The following is a 17842-nucleotide window of genomic DNA, read 5'->3' on the forward strand; positions in this document are numbered from 1 at the left end:
ACCTATGAGACTCTTTTAGTAAACACTGAAGCGGAATGTGATATTCCTGGTAGCATAAAGTATTGTTCTAACAAGCAGTGGCGGTTCTAGCTTGCATGGCTCCCTGGGCGATTCCCCCCCCCTCCCCATGGGGTCTTCATCCTCGGGCTCAGACAACATTTGTGAAGACACCTGTGTGGCTGAGGAGGTGGATGGCTCCTCATCCTGGCCAGCGATTTTGGAAGTGCCCCTGAATTTGCATTGAAATGCAGTATATGAGTCTGACACCCTAAATACATTTGTTGCGCAATTAAATATACATGTCATTATGCACAATGTATCAAACTTTCAGAATAGGAAGGAACCAAATGAACCATACAACCTCCTTGGCTAATTCTAGGCATAAGACACCCCAAAAGACTCAATATATCACAAAAGATACAAAATATCAGGATAATACTGATTTGGTTTGGAACCACCAAGACTGTTCCTAGAGTTGGCTGCCTTTTAAGTTAGCCTACAGCATTGGACATTCCCCTTATTGAGCACAGGACCTAGTCAATACAACCACAGAAAACCTTTATGATGTCACCTCAGTGAAAGTTAACCAAATCAATGATGTGCTAGTTAGGTTGTAATCGTTTTGCTGCAGGCTACACACATTATCATGATGAAACTATGTGAAATTATATCTAGTTGGACAAAAATACTGAATATTGTCTGTCGCCCTTTGTGTGTCATGCCCTGGCCATAGAGAGGCTTTTATTCTCTATTTTGGTTAGGCCAGGGTGTGACTAGGGTGGGCATTCTAGTTTCTTTATTTCTTTGTTTTTTCTCCGAGTGTGGTTGTCTCTGATTGGGAATCATACTTAGGCAGCCTTTTTTCCAACCTGTATTTTGTGGGCAGTTAGTTTCTGTTTAGTGTCTTCACCTGACAGAACTGTTTCACTTTGTTATTTTGGTTTGAGTGTTTTTGAGTAATAAAGTATCATGAACACTTACCACGCTGAGTTTTGGTCCATGCCTTCCGACGTCACAGAACTACCCACAACCAAAGGACCAAGCAGCGTGGCCAGGAAGAGCAGGGATCCTGGGCCCGGGAGAAGAGTGAGTGGAGGACCTCATGGACATGGAGAAGGTTATGGTAGGGGACAAGACCCTGCCATGGAAACAGGCGGAAACAGCAAGGGAGGAACGGCGGCGATACCAGGAGTCATGGCAACGAGGTAAGCATGAGAGGCAGCCCCCACAAAAAAATTTGGCACACGGGGAGAGTGGCAGAGTCAGGGTTCAGACCTGAGCCAACTCCTCGTGCTTACCGTGGGGAGCGAGTGACCGGTCAAGCACCATGCTATCCGGTTCTGCACACCATGCCTTCAGTGCACAGCCCGGTGCGCTCTGTGCAAGCTCCCCGTGGTGGCTGTGCTAGAGTGGGCATTCAGCCTAGACAGATTGTGCCGGCTCAGCGTTCCTGTCCTCCGGTTTGTCTCTTCGGCCCAGGTTATCCTGCGCCAGCTCTACGCACGGTGTTCCCGGTTCGCCAGCAAAGCCCAGTGCGGCCTGTTCCATCTCCCTACACTTGCCGGGCTAAGGGGGGTATCCAGCAAGGACGAGAAATGCCAGCTCTGCGCTCCAGACCTCAGGTGCGCCTCCACGGTCCAGTCTGTCCTGCGCTGGCTCTACGCACTATGCCTCCAGTGCGCCATCATAGCCCAGTGCATCCTGTGCCAGCTCTGCACACTCACCGAGCTAAAGTAGGTAACCAGCCAGGACGTGTTGTGGCAGCTCCACGTACCATGCTTCTAGTACGTCTCCTCAGTCCGGTGAGACCTGTTCCGGCTCCACGTACAAAGCCTCCAGTGATGATCCATGGCACGAAGCCTCCAGTGATGATCCATGGCTCGGAGCCTGCAGCGAGGAGCCATGGCACGAAGCCTCCAGAGCTTCCGGCGGTGGTCCCCAGTCCGGAGCCTGCGGCGACAGTCCCCAGTCTGGAGCCTCCGGCGACGGTCCTCAGTCCGGAACCTCCGGCGATGATCTGCGGCCCGGTTCCTCCAGTGAAGGTCCATGCACCAGGGCCGCCACCAAAGCGGAGGGGGTTCTCTGTCCCGCACCGGAGCCGCCGCCGTAAGGGATGCCCACCCGGACCCTCCCCTTTAGAATCAGGTTTTGCGGCCGGTGTCCGCACCTTTGGGGGGGTCGGGTACTGTCACGCCCTGACCATAGAGAGGCTTTTATACTCTATTTTGGTTAGGCCAGGGTGTGACTAGGGTGGGCATTCTAGTTTCTTTATTTCTCTGTTTTCTATTTCTTTGTTTTTGGCCGAGGGTGGTTCCCAATCAGAGGCAGCTGCATCTGATTGGGAATCATACTTAGGCAGTCTTTTCCCCACCTGTGTTTTGTGGGTAGTTATTTTCTGTTTAGTGTCTGCACCTGACAGAACTGTTTCGTTTTTTCACTTTATTTTGGTTAGAGTGTTTTTGAGTAATAAAGTATCATGAACACTTACCACGCTGCGTTTTGGTCCATGCCTTCCGACGAGAGACGTCACATTGTGTAATAGCATAGCAAGCAACATAGGCAAACATAGGTGTTATACTAGCCTATTTCATTACATGCATAATATTATACGCATTAAGAGATGACATAGCTGCATACCTTTATCATTTGCACTTTTCTCCTCTTCCTCTTTTTCCGAAACTGATCACCTGATGCCTTAGACCTTTTATTATCTATTTGTATTAATTTGGCACACGAGCATCAATACATTACCCATCCCCCAACACTGTCAACCAAGAGTCAAAACTAAACCAATTCACCTTGGTGGTGTGCAGACTGGTTTTATATTATTCTTAACAATTTCACACAAACCAGAAAAAAATGCAACAATATGTCTGTGAAACTATGTATTCTGAATGAAATGTTGTTTATTTGGTAGTATTTCGTATTGTGACTGATTTTACTAATAGCATTAGTACTGTACAAAGTTAGGGGTGCGCTATTTGATAGATTCCCCCGCTCCCCCTACCTCGGGCTTCCAGTGGGGAGACCTTAGGTCAACCTACCCCCGCCTCCCTCCCGATCTCATACTTCTGAGTCTGAGACCTTCCCAGGCAGCAGCCTGCTTAGCTCACAAACTAGAATCAGGGCGCCCACAGTCCCACACGGTGACATGATATCATTGACGTGACGTGCAAGATCCCGCCCTGGGTGGATGCCCATGTCACCTATACCTAAATCTGCCACTGCTAACAAGTTTTCATCTCTCTGGTAAATACTCATAAGAGACCCCATGCAGCTCCTTAGTTGTAAGTATTTCCAGAAATCTCCCTTATCTGGCAAATTCAATTTCACTTTCAGGAGATAGGACAACAGCACTCCTTTATAGATCGCCTAGTTCATGCAGGCCTTGTCTAAGCAATACCTCCCAGATTAGTTGTTCCATATGAAATAATATTTTTTGTTTATACTGGGAAATTCCAAGCATCTTATGAATCTTATCCCATACCTCTCGGGAATGTTCTAGGATTGGTTTAGCCTCTTCAATTTCTGCCTCAATCATTTTTTGTGATAAGGCTTAAACGGGGCCGTGATACACTGCCTCAATCTGAGTCAGCACTCTTAGTGAGTATAGGAGCAACAAGCACATTCCAAAAGGACTGAGAATACAGAAGAAGTCTACTATAGGGAAAAATGACAAAACTTTAGTTTAAAAAATGAGATGAAATCCTCAACAAATGTTATTTTAGATTAATGCGATCAATCGTTGAACATGTGTCCATGGAAGTAAAATAGGTTGAAGTTAAGATCAGTAAACATGGGGTCATAACGATAGAGATTCTAGGCCAAGACTTCACAGCCATATGTGACTCAATCAACCAGTCCATTGGGAAATAGAGAAATTTCCTACAAGCAACAAAGATCAAGAAATGTCAGTGATACACAGAGGACTACCAGCTCAACCAGTCCTGCGCATGGGAAGGCCCAAGGACTGTAGCACCGAGAGGCCGATGTAGGGATTGACCGGGGGACAGGGATGGGGGACACAGACACATAGGCATCAGCTGCAGCTGGGGGACACGGAAACACAGACACAGAGGCATCCACTGAGACCGAATTCCCCACAGACAGCGACTCCAGCTACCTTCGCACTCATACAGTTTTTTTTGCCCGAAAGCAGCACAACAATGCTCCACATCTATAAAATAGCCTCCAACACTCTACTCAACAAACTGGATGCAGTCTATCACAGTGCCATCCGTTTTGTCACCAAAGCCCCATACACTATCCACCATTGCGACCTGTACGCTCTCGTTGGTTGGCCCTCGCTTCTTACTCGTCGCCAAACTCACTGGCTACAGGTTATCTACAAGTCTCTGCTAGGTAAAGCACCGCCTTATCTCAGCTCACTGGTCACCATAGCAGCACCCACTCGTAGTACGCGCTCCAGCAGGTATATCTCACTGGTCACCCCAAAAGCCAACTCCTCCTTTGGTCGTCTTTCCTTCCAGTTCTCTGCTGCCCATGACTGGAACGAATTGCAAAAATCTCTGAAGCTGGAGACTCACATCTCCCTCACTAGCTTTAAGCACCAGCTGTCAGAGCAGTTTACAGATCACTGCACCTGTACTTATCTGTAAACAGCCCATCTATCTACCTACCTCATCCCCATACTGGTATTTATTTTGCTCCTTTGCACCCCAGTATCTCTACCTGCACATTCATCTTCTGCCGATCTACCATTCCAGTGTTTAATTGCTATATTGTAATTACTTCGCCACCATGGCCTATTTATTTCCTTAACATACATCATTTGCACTCACTGTATATAGACTTTTTGTTTTCTTTTGTTCTACTGTACTATTGACTGTATGTTTTGTTTATTCCATGTGTAACTCTGTGTTGTTGTATGTGTCGAATTGCTACGCTTTATCTTGGCCAGGTCGCAGTTGCAAATGAGAACTTGTTCTCAACTAGCCTACCTGGTTAAATAAAGGTGAAATAAAAAATGTTTTAAAAAACAAAACAAAAGAAACGATGTAGGAGAGGCAAGCGGTCAAAGACAGGACCAGGACGCAGTAATTAACCTCTCCAAAAAAAGATCTCACTGACACACAAGTCTCAGTCATATCTAAGGGCCTCTCTTTTGTTACTACATGTACAGACAAACCAATTGATACGAAAGTAGATCTGTTTAATGGGTTATGCTTTTCTAAGATGGTGAGGAAAGCACTTTTAAAAGAACATCCAGGCATCCTCTACTGATGGGATGAGGTCAATATCCTTCCAGGATACCCGGGCGAGGTCAATTAGAAAGGCTTACTCACGGAAGTGTTTAGGGAGCATTTGATAGTGATGAGGGGTGGTCATTTGACCGCGGGCCCCTTATGGACGCAGGCAATGAGGCAGTAATCGCTGAGATTCTGGTTGAAGACCGCAGAAGTTGGTCAGTATGATATCTATGAGGGTACCCGTGTTTACGGATTTCGGGTTGTACCTGGTAGGTTCCTTGATAATTTGTGTGAGATTGAGGGCATCTAGCTTAGATTGTAGGATGGCTTGGGTGCTAAACATATCCCAGTTTGTCATCTTTTTCCTGCTTTAATTTCAGAATTTTTGGTGGCCAGCCAGGACTTCAGGGTTGAAGGAACATATGCCAGTCTGTGCTAGAAAAACAGTCCTGTAGCGTAGCATCCGCACCATCTGACTACTTACCTATTGAGCGAGTCATTGGTACTTCCTGCTTTTGTACTTCCTGCTTACTAATTATATGCATATCTTATCTTCTGGAGATGAGTAGCAGGCAGTTGAATTTGGACATGCTTTTCATCCAAGAGAAGTTAACGTCCCACCTGGCCAAAAGCCAGAGTGCCTAATAAATTACTATAAAAATCTAACTTTCTTTAAATCACACATGCAAGATAGCAAATTAACTTCTTGACGCAGGATCATTTTCATCAACACCCGCTGAATTGCAGCGCGCCAAATTCAAATTTAGAGAAATGTGAAATCACAAGTGCAATATAGCAAAACACAGCTTAGATTGTTGTTAACCTTTCTGATCTCCCCATCCCGGATCCGGGTTCGTGAATACAGACTCAAGCTCATTACCATAACGCAACGTTAACTATTCATGAAAATCGCAAATGAAATGAAATAAATATGCTAGTTCTCAAGCTTAGCCTTTTGTTAACAACACTGTCATCTCAGATTTTCAAAATATGCTTCTCAACCATTGCAAAACAAGCATTTGTGTAACAGTATTGATGGCTAACGTAGCATTTAGCATTAGCATTCAGCTGGCAACATTTACACAAAAAAACAGAAAAGCATTCAAAAAAATCATTTACCTTTGAAGAACTTCAGATGTTTTCAATGAGGAGACTCTCAGATAGCAAATGTTCAGTTTTTCCTGAAAGATTATTTGTTTAGGACAAATCGCTCCGTTTTCTGCGTCACGTTTAGCTATGAAAAAAACCCTGTATCCAGGATTGTGTAAATCTATCAGCAAGCTCATTAGCATAACACAACGTTAACTATTTATGAAAATCGCAAATGAAATGAAATAAATATGCCATCTCTCAAGCTTAGCCTTTTGTAAACAACACTGTCATCTCAGATTTTCAAAATATGCTTCTCAACCATAGGAAAACAATCATTTGTGTAAAAGTAGCTAGCTAGAGTTAGCATTTCGCGTTAGCATTTAGCGTTAGCATTAGCGTTAGCATCCAGCACGCAACATTAACAAAAACATAAAAGCCTTCAAATAAAATCATTTACCTTTGAAGAACTTCTGATGTTTTCAATGAGGATACTCTCAGTTAGATAGCAGATGCTCAGTTTTTCCAAAAAGATTCCTTGTGTATTAGAAATAGCTCCGTTTTATACATCACATTTGGCTACCAAAAAAAATCCATAAATTCAGTCCTCAAAACGCAAACTTTTTTCCAAATTAACTCCATAATATCGACTGAAAACATGGCAAACGTTGTTTAGAATCAATCCTCAAGGTGTTTTTCACATATCTCTTCATTGATACATCGTTCTTGGAAACATGCTTTCTCTCCTGAATCCCAGGAGAAAATGCCTGCACCTGAAGATTACGCACAAATTTAGACAAAGGACACCGGGCGGACCTCTGGAAAATGTAGTCTCTTATGGCCAATCTTCCAATGATATGCCTACAAATACGTCACAATGCTGCTAAGACCTTGGGCGAACGACAGAAAGTGTAGGCTCATTCCTTGCGCAATCACAGCCATATAAGGAGAGAATGGAAAACAGAGCTTCAGAAATTCTGCTAATTCCTGGGTGATGCATCATCTTGGTTTCGCCTGTAGAATGAGTTCTGGGGCACTTACAGACAAAATCTTTGCAGATTCTGAAACTTCAGAGTGTTTTCTTTCCAAAACTGTCAAGAATATGCATAGTCGAAACGGGAACGTTTTTTATCCAAAAATGAAATAGCGCCCCTAGAGCTCTAAGAGGTTAATCCACCTGGGTGTCAGATTTCAATACATATTTTCTGCGAAAGCATAACAAGCGTTTATGTAAGAACATCTCTCTCAGTAGACAAAATATTACAAACACTAGCAGCCAAGTAGATTGGTCAGAAAAGCAATAAATTCAGAAAAGCAATAAATTAAATTGCTTAGCTTTGATGATCTTCGGATGTTTACACTCATAAGACTCCCAGTTACACAACAAATGTTCCTTTTGTTCCATAAATAATATTTTTATATCCAAAATACATCCATTTGTTTGGTGCGTTATGTTCAGAAATCCACAGGCTCAAGCGGTCACGACATTGCAGACGAAAATTCCAAATAGTATCCGTAATGTGCACAGAAATATGTCAAACGTTTTTTATAATCAATCCTCAGGTTGTTTTTAAAATATATAATCGATAATATATCAACCACAAATGTCTTGTTCAGTAGGAGAGGGAAAAGCAATGGCGAGCAAAACTCATGCGACCACTTGACGTGATGTTATCGTTCTGGCTCATTTTTCAAAATAAAAGCCTGAATCTATGTCTGAAGACTGTTGACACCTTGAGGAAGCGATAGGAAAAGGAATCTGGTTGATATCCCTTTAAATGGAGCAAAGGGAGGCTATGGAACATGGAGTTTTCAAAATTGAAACCACTTCCTGTTTTGATTTTACTCAGGGTTTCGTCTGCAATATCAGTTCTGTTATACTCACAGACAATATTTTGACAGTTTCGGAAACTTTAGAGTGTTTTCTATCCAATACTAATAATAATATGCATATATTAGCAACTGAGACTGAGGACCTGGCTGTTTACAATAGGCACCTTTTCATCCAAGCTACTCAATACTGCATCTGCAGCCATAAAAAGTTAAACAGGTCAACATGCACAAAGCCGCGGGTTCAGATGGATTACCAGGACGTGTACTCAAACCATGAATGGACCAACTGGATAGTGTCTTCACTGACATTTTCAACCTCTCCTTATCTAAGTCTGTAATACCTACATGTTCAAGTAGACCACCATAGTCCCTGTGCCCAAAGAAGGTAACCTGCCTAAATGATTACTGCCCAGTAGCACTCACATGGGTAGCCATGAAGTGCTTTGAAAGGCTGGTCATGGCTCACATCTACAGCATCCTTCCGGATACCCTAGACCCACTCAATTCGCATACCGCCCCAACAGATCCACAGATGAGGCAATCTCAATCATTCTCCACACTGCCCTTTCCCACCTCGACATAAGGAACACCTATGTGAGAATGCTGTTCATTGACTACAGCTCAGCGTTCAACACAATAGTGCCCACAAAGCTCATCACTAAGCTAAAGACCCTGGGACAAAACACCTCCCTCTGCAACTTGGTCCTGCACTTCCTGACGGGCCGCCCCCAGGTGGTAAGGGTAGGCAACAACTTGTCTGTCGCGCTGATCCTCAACACTGGTGCCCCTCAGGGGTGTGTACTTAGTCCCCTCCTGTAATCCCTGTTCACCCATGACTGCATGGCCAAACACGACTCCAACACCATCATTAAGTTTGCTGATGACACAATAGCGATATCGATGAGACAGCCTATAGGGAGGAGGTCAGAGAACTGACAGTGTGGTGCCAGGACAACAACCTCTCCTTCAATGTGAGCAAGACAAAGGAGATAATCGTGGACTACAGGAAAAGGTGGGCCGAACAGGCCCCCATTGAAATAAATGAGGCTGTAGTGGAGCGGATCGAGAGTTTTAAGTTTCTTGGTGTCCACATCACCAACGATCTATCATGGTCCAAACACACCAAGACAGTAGTGAAGAGGGCACAACAAAACCTATTCCCCCCTCAGGAAACTGAAAAGGTATGGCATGGGTCCTCAGATTATCAAAATGTTCTACAGCTGCACCATCGAGAGGATTGCAACACTGCCTGGTATGGCAACTGCTAGGCATTTGACCGTAAGGTGCTACAGAGGGTAGTGCGTACTGCCCAGTACATCACTGGGGCCAATCTTCCTGCACTCCAGGACCTATATAATAGGCGGTGTCAGAGGAAAGCCCATAAAATTGTTAGAGTACCCAGTCACCCAAGTCATAGACTGTTTTCTCTGATGCCGCACAGCAAGCGATACCCAAGCACCAAGTCTTGGACCAAAAGGCTCCATAACAGCTTCTACCCCCAAGCCATAAGACTTCTGAACAGTTAATCAAATGACCACCAGACTATTACATTGACCCTCCTCCTCCTCCATTTGTTTTGTACACTGCTGCTACTCGCTGTTTGTTATCTATGCATATTCACTTCACCTCTCCCTACATTTACAAATTACCTCTAACCTGTACCACCGCACACTGACTCGGTACCGGTACCCCCTGTATATAGCCTCGTTATTGTTATGTTATTGTGTTACTTTTTACTTTAGTTCATTTGGTAAATATTTTCTTAACTCATCTTGAACTGCACTGTTGGTTAAGGGCTTCCACTCGTTCCCTCTTCAAGGGTCTCATCTGTTTCGCCAGCAGGGTGGGGTGGTAGGTAATTTACCTCCGCCTTCTTTTTTACATTTTCTTGGCAACAGGCCTGTCCTCTGGTGATTTCCTCTTGTCAGGGTTCACTACCAGTTCTGGGCAACCAATTCCTCTTAGTTTTGTTCTGTAATTGCCCATCTTGTACTTCAGGCTGGTTTGCCATCCGTGCAACCCTGAGAAGGACCCAGGCTCTTTAAGGCATGGGTACTTTTTTTTACCAAAGCTTCTGCATCTTGGCAAATTTGTAGACTTGACTTATAGGCTGTAAACTGGAATATCCTTTCAGACAGTTTTTCCAGGATGTCTGATTTCACAGACAGATTGTTGAGTAGTGTCCCATCCTTCATGTGTGCTTCATTAGCTGCCTCAAGAATGTACTCGGGATTCTCTGAATACATGTTTGCTGACAATGCATTTTTTGGTAAGCTAGGTATGTAATATGTTACAAAGCTATTTCGGTTAATATAAAACTTACACAAAAATTACAAAGGTTAGAAAAAGCGCTGAAGCGAGTAAATGCATTGCAAACTGACTAGCTAGTAGCATGGCCACCACTAGCTAACTATACAGACATCACGGCCGTTAACGTCTTGATGTACCCATCTCGTCAACATCCGCTGAATTGCAGAGCACCAAATTCAAATTAAATTACTATAAATATTTAATTTTCATGAAATCAGAAGTGCAATATAGCAAAACACAGCTTTGCTTGTTGTTAATCCACCTGGCGTGTCAGATTTTAAAAAACCTTTTCGGCGATAGCATACCAAGCGTTTATGTAAGGACATCTCTCTCAGTAGACAAAACATTACAAACAGCTAGCAGCCAAGTAGATTAGTCACGAAAGTCAGAAAAGCAATAAAATGAATAGCTTACCTGTGATGATCTTCGGATGTTTGCACTCACGAGACTCCCAGTTACACAATAAATGTTCCTTTTGTTCCATAAAACCTCCATTTGGTTGGCGCGATATGTTCAGAAATCCACAGGCTCGGGCGGTCACGACCAGGCAGACACCAATTCCAAATAGTATCCGTAAAGTTTGTAGAAACATGTCAAAGTTTTTTATAATCAATTCTCAGATTGTTTTTACAATATATAATCGATAATATATAAACCGGGACTGTAGCTTCTTCAATAGGAGAGAGAGAAAATATCTGCTCCAAGCTGTTGCGCATGCAAAACGCTGCTGGCACCCAGCCATACAATGACGCGATGTGATCTTTCTCGTTCTTTTTTCAAAATAAAATCATGAAACTATGTCTAAAGACTGTTCACACCATGGGGAAGCCATAGGAAAAGGAATCTGGTTGATATCCCTTTAAATGGAGCGAAGGCAGTCAATGGAACAGAGAGCTTTCAGTCAAAACAGCACTTCCGGGTTGGATTTTCCTCAGGTTTTCGCCTGCAATATCAGTTCTGTTATACTCACAGACAATATTTTGACAGTTTTGGAAACTTTAGAGAGTTTTCTATTCCAATCTGACAATTACATGCATATTCTAGATTTTGGGCCTGAGAAATAGGCAGGTTCATTTGGGTATGTTTTTCATCCAAACACCAAACTACTGCCCCCTACACTCAAGAGGTTAACTAGCTAGCTTATCAACGTGCAAATATATAACATACTCTGACAATATAGCTAGCTAAAGGCTTTTCGTACTTGAAGAATATTATTTGACATTTTGTCAAAAATATGTGTGGAGAGTGTCACGCCCTGACCTTTTTATTTCTCTATTTGGTTAGGTCGGGGTGTGATTTGGGTGGGCATTCTATTTCTTTGTTGGCCGGGTATGGTTCCCAATCAGAGGCAGCTGTCTATTGTTGTCTCTGATTGGAGATCATACTTAGGCAGCTTTTTTCCACCTTTAGTTTGTGGGATCTTGTTTTTTGTATAGTTGCTGTGTTAGTGCTACAACACTTTACGTGTAGTTTATCTTTCTTGTTTTTTGGTGTTCATTTAATACATTCAAAATGTACGCCTACCACGCTGCACCTTGGTCCAATCCATCTTCAAACAAACGTGACAGAGAGATCCAAACTACATTCCAAGTTATAATTTGGTCCTTACCTGCTGCTTGACCATTCCAGAGAAGATCAAGACGACGTCCGTTGAACTGTTCCAAGCACAATTGACATATATAACTAGATCTAGCATGTCAGTTCAACATAATAATGATAATTTGAATATCATATTTTTAAGTTGTTGGTTGTTACTTAGTAAAAAAAAATCAAATTTAGCAGCATACAACCTTGGATTTATATTTGCAAATGCCAGTCTTTTTCTACAAATATAAATTAAGTACTATATTCAAAAATGGAAGTAAAATCAGAAACCTATTATTTTAATTAAAAATCACTGATTTTCTTTTGCAATATTTCTTAAACCTGTGGGTCATTTTTTACAGTGCAAAAAGACTGGTATCCAGACTATAACAGGGGCACATTGTCCATTACTTTACATATAACTGCTGTGTTTCTGGCCAAATGCTTTAGATATTACTATACCATGGCATGCTGCCTACTAACATGGCTCTGCATAAAGCCATAAAGCCTTCTGGTAAGTAAAAGTTAATTAGCTATGATGACTAAACTCTAGGGATCCAAATTAGGTTTACGGCATGACTGCACACTAGTAATTAAATGTAATTTGCTTCTCTGTTGGCTAAGCCTCGGAAACCTTGCCTGGAAAGGTTGAATGCAACAGATTCATATGTGAACATTGTAGAGTAAATAACAATAGGGGGAAAGTCTAACTGAAAGCATGGTGATGCAAATTTGGTTCGATTTTCACATGTAAACGACAAAACCACATACAACAAACACAGGTTTTCTTATGAGTATGCCGATTCAAAGACAGAAGAACGAATTCAGTTCAATAAATGATCAAAACAGTTGTACTTAAATGACAGTCAGTAGAATTGAGAGTGAATACATGGCATATTAAAACCTCTAAATGTGTAAGCCATGGGGGGGTACTAAGCTAACATATGGAATTGTTTGAAGATGGCCATACCATGGATCATTTAGCCATTTGTGAGTCACCCCTTTCCATAGTGGGGACATATTAGTTTGTAGCTCAAACAGTTTAGACGCTACAGACAGAAGTTGGCACATCAGCGATACCGACTTCAGGCGAGTCCCGTGACACTTGTGGGGGTCGTAGAGCAACACGGACGCTACAGACGTTTTCAGGAGGTCTCATGGTCTGACAAACACTGCTCTAGCTCTGCCACCTTCCACCGCAGATGCGGAAGGACAACGTAGGCAGATGTGGTGGATTGAGACGCAGCGCAACTGATATCTCTAGCTTAAACTGACGTATTTTGATGGGGATTTGTTTATTATGTTTCTTAGATTGATGCACTGTTGCATCAATAGACTCTTAAAGATTAACAAACACCCTGCAGGCTAATCACCTCCATCTCAGTTGGTCTCCATGGGCTCTTAGAAGACAGTTCATTGGCTTTGAAAAATCGGTGTAAGTGTTCAGTTCAACTTAGAGTCCACAATAGACAAAAATGTATCACTGGAATGCAATCTTTTTCAAATGCCTTTGTGGCAAAATGACTCCATCATCCCTGCTGTGTTTAAAGACCCAATGCAGTCAAAAACATGATGTTTATGTGTTTTATATAAATTCCCACACTATGAGCTTGGAATAATAGTGGGCTAATTATAATAATTCCTTTTTAGTTTGAGAGCGGTTTGAAAAGACCACCTGAAATTGCAGTTTTGGTCTACCTGGGGACATCACCAGATGGTAAATAAGTTAGTATCAGGAATCAAGTTAAGACCCAAGTGCAGACTGTAACAATGTTTATTGTAACCACAGGGTCAGGCAAACGACAGGTCAAGGCAGGCAGTGGTCTATAATCCAGAGCAGAGGGCAAGGTACAGGACGGCTGGCAGGCTCAGAGACAGGGGGGTGGGTACAGGGTCAGGACAGGTAAAGGTCAAACCCAGGAGGATGAGGCGAAAAAGAGAGACTAGGGTACATACAGGAGCTGAGACAACCCGCTGGTAGGCTTGCACAAACAAGACAAACTGACAACAGACAGAAAACACAGTTGATAATGGGGAAGATGGGTGACACCTGGAGGAGGGTGGAGACAAGCGCGTGACAAATAGACTAATTAGAAAGAGTTCCAAACCTTTCTGCCAACAACAGCTAGTTTTCAGTTTTCTGTTCCCTACTCAGACCACTTCCAGACAGTCCTAGCAATATTCTTGCTTGAGAAATTCCTCTTTGCATAATAAGTTATAGTACTTGTTACCCAGAAATAATTTGATATTGAGATAAAAATGGAGGCATTGGACCTTTTAAGAAATTACAAACGCAAAGGCAGTCACCCTGGTAGGACTTGATCTGTCCATAGAAATTTGATCCAAGCCTGAGCTACTATCAATTTATTATCTCTACCATAGTAGATGAAATGCCTATCAAATACAATTGTGTACTATGTCTGTTAATTGTTAATTGGCCTATTGAAGCATCAGAGGAGATTTGTTTTTTTTTTAGTTTCGTTTTTTACCTTTATTTAACTATGTAATTCAACGGCTCAGACACAAGAGGCATGTGGCAGGGTCTACAGTCAATCACGGACTACAGGAAGAAATCCAGCCCAGTCACGGACCAGGATGTCCTGCTCCCAGGCAGACTAAATAACTTTTTTGCCCGCTTTGAGGACAATACAGTGCCACTGACACGGCCTGCAACGAAAACATGCAGTCTCTCCTTCACTGCAGCCGAGGTGAGTAAGACATTTAAACGTGTTAACCCTCGCAAGGCTGCAGGCCCAGACGGCTTCCCCAGCCGCGCCCTCAGAGCATGCGCAGATAAGCTGGCCGGTGTGTTTACGGACATATTCAATCAATCCCTATACCAGTCTGCTGTTCCCACATGCTTCAAGAGGGCCACCATTGTTCCTGTTCCCAAGAAAGCTAAAGTAACTGAGCTAAACGACTACCGCCCGTAGCACTCACTTCCGTCATCATGAAGTGCTTTGAGAGACTAGTCAAGGACCATATCACCTCCACCCTACCTGACACCCTAGACCCACTCCAATTTGCTTACCGCCCAAATAGGTCCACAGACGATGCAATCTCAACCACACTGCACACCGCCCTAACCCATCTGGACAAGAGGAATACCTATGTGAGAATGCTGTTCATTGACTACAGCTCGGCATTCAACACCATAGTACCCTCCAAGCTCGTCATCAAGCTCGAGACCCTGGGTCTCGACCCCGCCCTGTGCAACTGGGTACTGGACTTCCTGACGGGCCGCCCCCAGGTGGTGAGGGTAGGCAACAACATCTCCTCCCCGCTGATCCTCAACACTGGGGCCCCACAAGGGTGCGTTCTGAGCCCTCTCCTGTACTCCCTGTTCACCCACGACTGCGTGGCCACGCACGCCTCCAACTCAATCATCAAGTTTGCGGACGACACAACAGTGGTAGGCTTGATTACCAACAACGACGAGACGGCCTACAGGGAGGAGGTGAGTGCCCTCGGAGTGTGGTGTCAGGAAAATAACCTCACACTCAACGTCAACAAAACTAAGGAGATGATTGTGGACTTCAGGAAACAGCAGAGGGAACACCCCCCTATCCACATCGATGGAACAGTAGTGGAGAGGGTAGCAAGTTTTAAGTTCCTCGGCATACACATCACAGACAAACTGAATTGGTCCACTCACACAGACAGCATTGTGAAGAAGGCGCAGCAGGGCCTCTTCAACCTCAGGAGGCTGAAGAAATTTGGCTTGTCACCAAAAGCACTCACAAACTTCTACAGATGCACAATCGAGAGCATCCTGGCGGGCTGTATCACAGCCTGGTACGGCAACTGCTCCGCCCTCAACCGTAAGGCTCTCCAGAGGGTAGTGAGGTCTGCACAACGCATCACCGGGGGCAAACTACCTGCCCTCCAGGACACCTACACCACCCGATGTCACAGGAAGGCCATAGAGATCATCAAGGACATCAACCACCCGAGCCACTGCCTGTTCACCCCGCTATCATCCAGAAGGCGAGGTCAGTACAGGTGCATCAAAGCTGGGACCGAGAGACTGAAAAACAGCTTCTATCTCAAGGCCATCAGACTGTTAAACAGCCACCACTAACATTGAGTGGCTGCTGCCAACACACTGACACTGACTCAACTCCAGCCACTTTAATAATGGGAATTGATGGGAAATGATGTAAATATATCACTAGCCACTTTAAACAATGCTACCTTATATAATGTTACTTACCCTACATTATTCATCTCATATGCATACGTATATACTGTACTCTATATCATCGACTGTATCCTTATGTAATACGTGTATCACTAGCCACTTTAACTATGCCACTTTGTTTACATACTCATCTCATATGTATATACTGTACTCGATACCATCTACTGTATCTTGCCTATGCTGCTCTGTACCATCACTCATTCATATATCCTTATGTACATATTCTTTATCCTCTTACACTGTGTACAAGACAGTAGTTTTGGAATTGTTAGTTAGATTACTTGTTGGTTATTACTGCATTGTCGGAACTAGAAGCACAAGCATTTCGCTACACTCGCATTAACATCTGCTAACCATGTGTATGTGACAAATAAAATTTGATTTGATTTGTAAGTCAATTAAGAACAAATTCTTATTTACAATGATGGCCTACACCGGCCAAACCCGCACGACGCTCTGCCAATTGTGCACTGCCTTATGGGACTCACAATCACGGCCGGATGTGATACAGTCTGGACATGTACCCTGGTGTCTGTAGTGACGCCTCAAGCACTGAGTTGCAGTGTCTTAGACCGCTGTGCCACTCCGGAGCCCCAATTTTTGACACAGTTTATTTGACAGAATCCCCCCAATGTCAATCAAAAAGGCCAGATAGAATAGGGTGGCCTATTCTAACAGAGCAGTTGAAATAGAATGAAAGGGAGATATGGAAAATAAGACATGGGAGAAAGAGTTGAAGTTGGAAGTATAGTGACTACGGTCAGCGTGCAGCGTTCAGTGTTTATCAGCAACTTTACTCAAAATAATGGTTGTCCCTGGCTTTTCAATGTACAAAAGTCTTTGGACATCCCTTCAAATTAGCGGATTCGCCGGATTCAATAGACCGTTGCACTATCATAGGATACCACCTTTCCAACAAGTAATTTCGTAAAATTTCAGCCCTGATAGAGCTGCCCCGGTCAATTGTAACTGCTGTTATTGTGAGTTGGAAAAGTCCATGAGGAACAACGGCTCAGCCATGAAGTGGTAGGCCACACAACCTCACAAAACGGAGTGCATAGCACATAAAAGTCATCTATCCTTGGTTGCAAAACTCACTACCGCGTTCCAAATTGCCTCTGGAAGCAACATCAGCACAATAACTGTTTGTCGGGAGCTTCATGCAATGGGTTTCCATGGCCAGGCAGCCGCACACAAGCCTAAAATCACCATGCGCATAGCCAAGCATCGGCTGGAGTGGTGTAAAGCTCGCCGCCATTAGACTCTGGAACAGTGGAAACATGTTTTCTGGAGTGATAAATCACACTTCGCCATCTGGCAGTCCAATGGACGAATCTGGGTTTGGCAGATACCAGGATAACTCTACCTTCCCCAATGCACAATGCCAAATGTAAAGTTTAATGGAGGTGGAATAATGATCTGGGACTTGTTTTTCATGGTTCGGACTAGGCTCCTTTGTTCCAGTAAAGGGAAATCTTAATGCTACAGCACACAATGACATTCTAGATGATTCTATGCTTCAAACTTTGTGGCAAGAGTTTTGGGAAGGCCCTTTCCTATTTCAGCATGACAATGCCTCGTGCACAAAGCGAGGTCCATACAGAAATGGTTTGTT

The 17842-nt window shown here is 43.6% G+C and overlaps 1 long non-coding RNA gene across 1 annotated transcript in view; it reads right to left on the reverse strand.

Moving 5' to 3' along the window:
• Window positions 1–7409, reverse strand: part of LOC149985164 (uncharacterized) — a 38944-nt gene extending 31535 nt beyond the window's left edge. Inside the window, exons 1-2 of the long non-coding RNA XR_016487442.1 lie at window positions 6760–7409; window positions 6330–6391 (exon numbers count right to left, since the gene is read on the reverse strand). This is a non-coding gene — a long non-coding RNA (uncharacterized LOC149985164). The remainder of the gene's footprint in view (window positions 1–6329; window positions 6392–6759) is intronic.
• Between the last annotated feature and the right edge of the window lie 10433 nt (window positions 7410–17842).

Source organism: Oncorhynchus mykiss, chromosome 2 (assembly GCF_057628025.1).
Source record: "Oncorhynchus mykiss isolate SJ-2025 chromosome 2, ASM5762802v1, whole genome shotgun sequence".
NCBI lineage: Eukaryota > Metazoa > Chordata > Actinopteri > Salmoniformes > Salmonidae > Oncorhynchus > Oncorhynchus mykiss.